Raw genomic sequence first — 10,096 nt, 5'->3', positions numbered from 1 at the left:
GATGACATATCCAGCCTATGGAATAAGATCCATTCTCCATGCACTGAATGGGTACAATTCTTAAGATACATTACTGAGACAAAAATGCACTTTGTATGTCAATACTTTATTTTCTCATTAAAAAAGAGGTTTGAACTACATAACTCCAGATTTCCTAACTATAGCATTAGAGGTTTACATTTTCTGAACTCGGTGTCAAACAAGTACAGGCATCATTTCTTAACAAATAGTAACCTAAGGTAGAAAAAAGGCAGTCAAAACCATGTTAAATGCCAATTTTACTGTATCTAATCTGTTTAATAAGCCTAATTTTTTATCCATCCCAAGAAAATAGTTTTATTCATTCTATTTCTTAAAATTTTATCCTTTGAATACATTTAAGAAAGCACGAGACCAGCCCTGGTGTCTAGTGGTTATGATTTGGTGCTCATACCTCTGTGGTCCAGGTTTGATTCCCAGTTAGGAAATCATCTGTCACACTGTGGAGGCTGCATGTTGAGGTGATGCTGAAAGCTATGCTACTGGTATTTCAAATACCAGCAGGGTCACCCATGGTGGACAGGTTTCAGTGGAGCTTCCAGACTAATGCAGACTTGGGAGAAGGACCTGGCCATCAACTTCTGAAAAGATTGGCCATGAAAACCCTGTGACTAGCAGTGGAACATTGTCTGATATTTCACCAGAAGGTGAGAGGAAGGCATAGAAAGACTGGGGAAGGGTTCCACTCTGCTGGACAAAAAGTTGCTAGCAGTCAGAATTGGCTCGATGGCACGAGCAACACAAAAAGGCAGAAAATTTATGAAAAAATGATGCAAGCTTTTCTACTTAATCCATGTTAGTTAATTCCTAAACTTGAATGAAGTATTCCAATCACAGTCCTTAATGTACTTTGAAGGATGTAGAAAACCGAGGCCTTGATACCATGGGATAGAATTGATTTATTTGGCCAAATGTTGGTGTGATCACTATCATAAACAGAGGAATAAATAAGACATTTGAAAATTTTAAATGATTTCAGAGCATGGCTACATATTTAGCACTATGAGGACATGCATTTGAGTGCCTGGAGCTCTTCCATTTCTGTGTTTAAGTCTAGATACAAGGAATTTTGAGCAGTGATTGTTCCTGCATGTCTAGGAATTCTACATATTAGATATCATATATAATTTAACAAATAATTTTCCCAACTGCAAAGTTTTTGTAAATTCTTATTAGTAGAGGTTATGGAAAATGGTATTTTGAAAACATTATCTAACAAGATAATTAATTCTTCTAAAATTGTTTAAAGAAATCTTTTTGGTTTGAGATAGAACAATTAAAAACAACTCTTTGGAAGAATATGATCCACACCACGTTTTGTTTTATTTTGTTCCATTTTGTTCTCCACGTCTAGGGTGTTGTAAATGGAGCAATCAAATGTGTGGATTGTTATGGTTCAGCAAATTGAGGGGTGATATATAGTCTTCTCAGTTACTTTAAATGTAGAGTGTGCATATTTTATTCATTCAGTTTTACTGCAACAAAATATTAAAAATTGGTTTTCCAATATTGTTTCCCAAAACACTAGAAGATCTTTATTTTATAGGCATGAACTAATCAAGTCTATCAAGAGGAAAAGGAACTCTGTACTTTTGAAATCATCTGATCATTTGATTCTTCACAAGTTGGACACAGCCCACTGGAAATGGTAGACATGCCACCACATCTGTGGATTTATGGAACAAGTTCAACAAGGCACAATATACTGCAAATACCCCTCCCTGCATCCAAACACCCCACCTCACAGTGGGGTGTTTCTGATGTTAAGATATGGTCCATTCCACTTAAATCAACACCATTCAGCTCACAATCCTCACTCACCTGGTCTCCCTGCCTCCAGTGTTGCACTTCCCCAATCGATTTTTGCCAATTTAACATTTCTAAAATGCAAGTCTGATCATTTCACTACTGTTTGTAAAACTATGGGTCACAGAAGGGCAAGAAATGAGTTTGTATAGTAAAGCAGGAAAGGAGTCGTCTTTGGAACATTTACTTCTCCTGTTTGCTCAACCACCCTACCTTTGCTTGTGCTGTGCTTTTTCTGTGACATCATGTCCTTGAGCATGTGTCCCTTACCCCAGCCTCCTATATTCATCTGAGGGTAAGATCTAGTCACAATTCAGCACTAAATTCTAGGGTCTGCTCTCAGCAACTTTGTATGATGAAACTCACATGTCACAGGTAGAAATGACGTGTCCTTACAAGATTTACATCCTTTCCGCATGAGAATCAAGGCATATCATACGCTTTATAGCACCTGTTTGCATATAAAACTACAACTAAAGTTTTGATTACTTCAGGACTCCAGCTGTGTAGTATTCAGATTTTTATTTTATTTAGCTGTTATTTTGTATTGTAATATACATAAGAAATATTTATTTCATAATTGAATAAATAAATCAGTTTGAATATTTGATATCATCTCTCTCTTTCTTTGTATGATAAATTAGCATACTTCAAATTCAACTCAGATATTACCTCATGCAAAAAACCTTTCTTAAATTTTCCTTCCACTCCAAGTTTATGTTTTTCCCACAGTCCCAAATACAATTCTGGATCTTAAACCTACTGTTTGGTGAGGACTATTCACCACCACTGGAAGCCTTCAGGGGTGGATAATGTGGAACAATGTAGCCTAAACAAGGTGGGCACACAACAGATTGTCTCTGTAATAATTAGCCATGTTGAAATGATCATATTTTCCAAGATGTTATGGCACTTCCATTGCGACCAAACAAAATACAAGCTAAAAAAGGAGGGAGGATTGATATTTTAATAATTTTATAGAATAATTTTACATTTACAGAAAAGTAGCATGAATAATAAAGGTACAAACTACAGCCACATACCCTTTACCCAGACTCGCTAATTGTTAACATTGTACCTCTTTTGTTTCATCACTTGTCTCTCTCTTTCCATGTCTCTCTTTTAAGTCAATTTTATAGTATCTTGTGACCTTTTTGTTCTACATACCTTTATTATGTATTTCTCTCAACTTAAGTAAATGAAACATCAATACAATATGATTGTACAATACATTTTGGACAGAGAAGGATTAGAAAATTGAACAGTTTTCCAGTGTAGGGAAGAAATTATTAAAAGTATGAAAATGAGGTGATACATCAGGGTAAGAAAGTCTAAGGAATAGTCTTGGCATAAAATTCTAAGCTTATGATGTGTAGAGAGAAGGAAAAACACGTTAATATCAAAGTTTTTTAGTTTATAGTTTTTTGAAAGACAAGTTCACATAACATTTTCTTCAGATGCAGTATGACATCTTTATTCCTTAGACTGACACTTAGATTAAAGGGTTTAGCACAGGAATTGAGTAGGGTGTAAAAGATAGATGCCATCATATCCTTATCAGGGGTGTGGTAAGAGTTGGGGAGCATGTAAGTGTAAACAGCAGACCCATAGAGGAAGATGACCATGGACATATGGGAGGAAAAACCGGCAAACGCCTTCTTCTAGCCCTCTGCTGAGTTCATCCTGTGGATGGTAAGGAGGATAAAGTAGTAACAGCCTGAAATGACTGTCACCAGAATGAGGAGCATAGAGTCACAGCACAGGTACATGAAAATCTCATATAGAGAAATGTCCAGGCAGGAGAGCTTCAATAGAGCAGAAACTTTACAGAAGAAATGATGCATCTCTCAGGATCTGCAGGAGGAGAAAATCAAGGCGATGGTAGTGAACAAGAAGCCATCCACTGAGCACAGAAACCAGGAGCCAGATACCAGGAGGAGACACACCCTATGGTTCATGAAGACAGGGTAAAAGAGGGGATGCTAGATGGGCATGTAGCAGTCATAAACCATGGAGGCTAGAAGTAAAAATTCTGAATCTGCTAGTGTTTCATAGAGGAACACCTGCATCTCAGATTCGGGGGATGAGATCTCATTCACACCCATGACCTAGTTGATGAGCATCTTGTGCACAGTGACAGAAATGTACATCATTTCCATGAAAGACAACTGGCTGCTGAAAAAGTGTATGGGGTGTGCAGGTAGGCATGAGAGTGTATCAGAAGGATCAGAACTGTTTCCAGACAAGATCATCAGGAAAACCATAAAAATGACCATACAGAGGAGAATTGGCTTTTGGATTGACTGAAGATTCCCACCAGGATGAAATCTGAGTGTCCAGTGTAATTGACCACCCATGTTGTGTTTTCCATGAGGTTTCCCCCACGCCACCCAAGAGAGCTTTGGGCTTAATGGGTCACTCATGGGATTTAAGCACCTGAAATGGATAAATGAATGTTTACTGAGAAAGTGTGTGTGAGTGTTTGTGTGCTTGTGTACACCAACTTTGTTTTGCTAACCAGAGGAAGTCCCATAGACCTGTGTATTTGGGGATTACAAATTACTTATTATTTAATCAATTTAATGAAAAAACTAATAATTCGCAATTGTGAGTCAAAATAAAGAGTAAATTATGCTGAAGTTGACACAGTTCAGGTCATGATGGTTGCTAATATTAGATAGTGTCACGTGTAAACATACACTGGAAATTTGCAGAGGTGCTGCCTTAAGAAAACAGAGAAAGTGAATCACTGGGAAAAGAAAAATCAAAATTGTATTTCTGGAGTGTTTGTTATATGTCTAAATTTAATTAACCTCTCTAGTTTGTAGAGCTAACTGCAATCTTAAAAATCTCTTGGAGGTATATTCCAAGTAAGAAAGAATTAGAAAATAAGTGAAACAGTTTGGGAAAATCCATACCAAATGTTTGAATCCCCTTTCCCATAGAATCTTCTTTGCCCCACAGCCTGCCCTAGGAATCTTTATGGTTGTGTGAAGGGAGGCGTGCACCCCCAGAAGCAGATCAGGGACCTGGCACTTGACTGACCACTAGAGACTCAGGGGCATGGGATGGGGATCCCAGAATCTCAGCCCCACAGTGCCCATGGACCAAAGTTCACCTCCACTTGCCATTCCTTTGTTCAATCTACCTAAAAAAAGATAAAGTGAATTTTTGACTTCAGATGTGTTGACTATTTAGTGAGGTAAAATAATGAAAATGCTGATACTATTACCAATTACAGGTGAATAAACACCTATACTTTTAGATTAAAGAGTTAATATCTTTTCAATTTATCATGCGGGATCTATGTAAGAGATGACTGTTAATATTATTATCTTATCATAGGAGATAGATTACTTCAGTTTTCTTATTTTACCATCTCTTCACATATTTAAGAATTTGGACTTACCTTCTGTAGCTCCAGAGCACTTGCATATGTGCATATGTGTGTGTATAAAGTAATATATATATATAAATTACCTGAACCCAAGTGGCACAAAATGTGACATGCCATGCACATATGACTAGAGAAGTGATGATTTGATTCCCCCAGTTCTTGAGAATGCTGCCAGCACATTCTAGGAAATTGATCTTAGATTCTGACTGCTGCTCATGCAAAATCACTCTTCATTCTTGCGTGCAGTGTGCACTGTATAATCAATGTGAGGGTATAAATTCTGAGCCAATATCCCCAACTTGGGTTCAGTAACTCTAAAAGGCCATCACAGATTTAGAGCTCCCTTTGGGTTCAGAGAATTTATCTGTAGTGCCTTCATTACCTTCCTACTTCTTCCCAATATCTCTGTTTCTTTCCCTTATAGATGTTAATCTAAGATCAGTTCATAATAAATACCTGGACTCTAATCTCCATCTCAGTATCTAAATCTGCAGTGAGCATTTTATTTTTCACCCCAGTGAACGTTCTTTGAAGGCTGGGGAGTAGTAATGGTTATGTAAATAATATCTGACTAATGTTTGCTATTACCAAATACTTCTGAGGTGATTTTTTAGGGACATGGTTCATGTATTTTGATGATAGACTGAGATAAACTGAGAGAAGGAATTAATAACTTTAAGAAGTGACTATTTCTTACACCATCTTTTAAAATATTGACAATTTGTATGGATTAAATGTCATATATATAATATCTAAATAAATATTTTAATTAAAAATTTTATTGACAGGAATAGACAAAGTATCCATCGATGTTTAAATGCTCAAGAGTAAAAGATGAATCTAATCCAATTTCTACTGTCTTTTTAATTTATGGATATAATTTTCAATATTTTCAACTCTCTCAAGTTTAAAGTTTATTACTTTTTAGACTTTTAAGAAGTATGAGAATCAAGGGAATTCTATAGTCAATATTTTCCCTCAATTTTCAAAGTGGTTGAGTATCTATGAGTCGCTTTAATATATATATTAAAAATATTTAATATATATTTAATATATACCTTTAAAAACTTTTATTTAGGAATCTATCCATGAGGGTAAAATTAAGACATAGATATAAAGCATAATTCTTTGAAAATGGCCGTTTCAGGATGACTTTATATCCATTGTGCCCATCAGCTTGGATTAAGTTATGTTTCAGTAAAAAAATACTTCAGTTATCAAAATAGTTTACAATAGCAAACTCATCATTGCTGAGACGTGATTCTGCTTAATGTCCTCTTCATTTCAGAACCCAGGCTAAAGAAGTAGCCATTCTCGGGATTTTGCCAAGCTAATGGCAAAAGGAAGTGCTCTCTTGCTGTGAATTACATAATGGCTCATATAGCTTCGACTCGGAAATGCACGTTACTTCTGTTTGTAAACATTGACCAAAAAGTCAAGACCAATCCTGACAGTAATGGAGGTGGGTTGGGTAATTTTCACATAGTTTTGGACTCTGCAGGAGTGAGCAAGAATATTTTGAACAAAATACCACATATGACACCACAGTAGAACATTACGAAGTATTGGAAACACACAAGTAATTTATATGTTGAAATTTTAGAAATATTAGCAATAAAATTATCAGCATCAAAGTGGCAAAGTGAACCACGATCCCTGTGAGTGTATTCAGGGCCGTATGTGTGCATATGTGTGTGTGTGAGAGAGAAAGAGAGAGGGAAAGAGAAATCAGTGAGAGAGATTATTTCTTTTATTTGAGACTGAAACCTTTCTTTGCTATTGGTGTCATTGATTTAATCAGACAGCAGTAAATGCAATGGTTGCTATAAATGCCACCAGATTAATGTTTATTTGTTTATTATTTTTATTTGAACTATATTTGTCATATAACACTGTAAATTTAAGGAGTACAACATGTTATATTAATACATTTGTATATAGTAATATAATTGTCATTGTGGCCATAATTAGAACCTCTGTCATGGAACACAGTTATCTTTCTTTTTCCAATTAATATTTTTTTCAATTTTTTTATCTTTTGACCCTCTTTACCCATTTATTTATTTTATTGAAATATATTCTTTCTTTTTAGTGGTGGAAATAATTAAGTTCTGGTCTCTTTAATGTTTGAAGATTACAATATAATACTGTTGTCTGTATTCACTATACTGTGCATTAGACATCTAGTGCTCATGTACTAGTTCTCATAAGTTTGTACCTTTAAACAACACTGATACTATCCCCCACCCAACACTTATTAGCTCTTGTCTTCTTGTCAATCACCATTCTAATAAGGATGTGGTGATATCTTATTACGGTTTTTCTTTGCATTTCCCTGATAATCAATGATGCTGAGCATCTTTTCTTATACCTGTTGGCTATTTGGATGTATTCTTTAGAAAAATGTCTATTTACTTTCTTTGCACATTTTTTAATTGTGTTCTTTTTTTGTTTATTTATTTGTTTTTGAGTTATATGAAATATTTATACATTTTGGACAATAACCTCCTATCTGACATATGATTTGAAAAAAAATTCTCCAATTTGTATGCTGCCTTTTCATTTTGTCAATCATTGATTTTCCTGTACAGAAGCTTTTACATTAGATGTAGTCACATTTGCTGATTTTTGCTTTTATGATTTGTGATTTTGGGGTCATATCCAAAAATTCATTATCAAGAGCAATGTTGAAAACTTTCCTTATGTTTTCTTCTAAGAATTTTATACCTGCTGGTCTTCTATTTAAGTTTGATCACTTTGAGTTAATTTTCATGAGTGGTGTAAGATAAGGGCCCTATTTTGCTGTTCTTTATATGCCTATCCAGTTTTCCAAACATGATTGCTGAAGAGAATACCCTTTCCCAATTGGGTGTTCTTGGCTACCTTGTTGAATCTTAGTTGACCCTATACGCAAGGGATTAATTCTGGGCTCTATAATCTGTTTCATTGGTCTATGTATCTATTTTTATGCCAGTACCATATATATATATATATATATTTTTTTTTACTATCACTTTGTAGTATAATTTGAAGTCAGGGAATGTGAGATCTCCAGTTTTGTTCTTTTTCCTCAGTATTGCTTTGGCTTTTCAGGGTCTTTGTGCTTTACTTCAAATTTTAGGATTATTGATTTCTATTTCTTTGAAGAATGCTACTGCACTATTTGATAGAGACTGCATTAAATCTATAGATAGCTTTGGGTAGTATGGACATTTTAACAATATTAATTCTCCCATGCATTAATATGGGATGTTTTTCAAATTTGTGTGCTTTCATTGATTTATTTCAGGCAATCTTGCAGTTTTTGTTAGACAGATCTTTCACTTCCTTGGTTAAATTTATTTTTAGAAATTTTATTATTTTTGATACTATTGTGAATAGGATAATTTTTCTTATTGCTTTTTCAGATATTTCAATTTTAGTACATAAAAATGAAACTAATTTCTGTATTTTGATTTTGTATCCTACATCTTTAGTGAAATCAATGATTATTTCAAACAACTTTGTTGGAGTCTTTGGGATTTTTTATATACAAAATAATAACATCTAAAAATAGTGACAATTATGCTTCTTCCTTTCAAATTTGGTGTCCTTTTATTTCTTGGTCTTGTCAAATTGCTATAGTTAGAACTTCCAGTACTATATTGAATAAGAGGAGTGAGAATGGGCATCCCTGTCTTGTTCCTGATCTTGTAGAGAAAGCTATTGAGATGATGATGTGGTTCTTATATTTTTCTATTAATGTGATGAACCACATTTATTGATTTGGAAATGTTGAAAGATTCCTTCATTCCATGATAAATCCCACATAGTCATAGTGTATAATCATTTTAAGATGTCCTTTAATTTGGTTTTCTAATATTTTGTTGAGGATTTTTGTATCTATATTCATTATGAATATTGGTGTATAATCTTATTTTTGTGTGTGTGGTGTTCTTCTCTGACTTTAGTATCATGGTAATGCTGGCCTCAAATAATGAGTTTAAATGTGTTCCCTTCTTCTCAACATTTTGGAAGAATTTGAAAAGATGTGGTGTTAATTCTTCTTTAGATGTTGGTTACAGAAATTTCCATACTGTTTTCCATAGTGGCTGGAACAGTTTGCATTCCCACCAGCAGTATATGAGCATTGCATTTTCTCCACATCCTCTCCAAAATTTGCTATTTTTTGTCTTGTTAATTATAGCCATTCTGAGGGGTGTGAGGTGGCATCTCACTGTAGTGTTGATTTGCATTTCCTTAAAAATTAGTGACATTGAACATCTATTTGTGTGCCTGTTGGCCACCTGTATATCTTTTTTAGAAAGGTATCCTCTGCCCATTTTTTGATTGGGTTGTTTGTTTTTTTGTTATTGAGGTGTATGAGTTCTGTGGGTTGTCTTTTCATTTTATTAATGGATTCCTTTTCCTTGAAGAAGATTTTTAGTCTGATGTAGTCCCATTTGTTTATTTTTTCTTTTGTTTCCCATGCCTGAGTAGACATGGTAATCAAAAAGATGCTGCTGAGACCCATGTCAAAGAGTCTACTGTCTTGATTTTCTTCTAGGAGTTTTATGATTTCAGGTCTTACCATCAAGTCTTTAATCCGTTTTGAGCTAATTTTTGTTTATGGTGTGAGGTAATGGTCTATTTTCATTCTTTTGCATGTGGCTATCCAATTTTCCCAATATCATTTATTAAAGAGACTTTCCTTTCTCCGTCATGTGTTCTCGGCTCCTTTGTGAAAAAGTAACTGTCTGTAGATTTGTGGTTTTACTTCTGGGCTCTCAACTCTGTTGCATTGATCCATGTGTCTGTTTTTGTGTCAATACCATGCTGTTTTGATTACCATAGCTTTGTAGTCTATTTTGAAGT

The sequence above is a fragment of the Equus caballus genome, chromosome 15, assembly GCF_041296265.1.
Source record: "Equus caballus isolate H_3958 breed thoroughbred chromosome 15, TB-T2T, whole genome shotgun sequence".
Classification (NCBI taxonomy): domain Eukaryota; kingdom Metazoa; phylum Chordata; class Mammalia; order Perissodactyla; family Equidae; genus Equus; species Equus caballus.
This window is presented reverse-complemented; position numbering follows the sequence as displayed.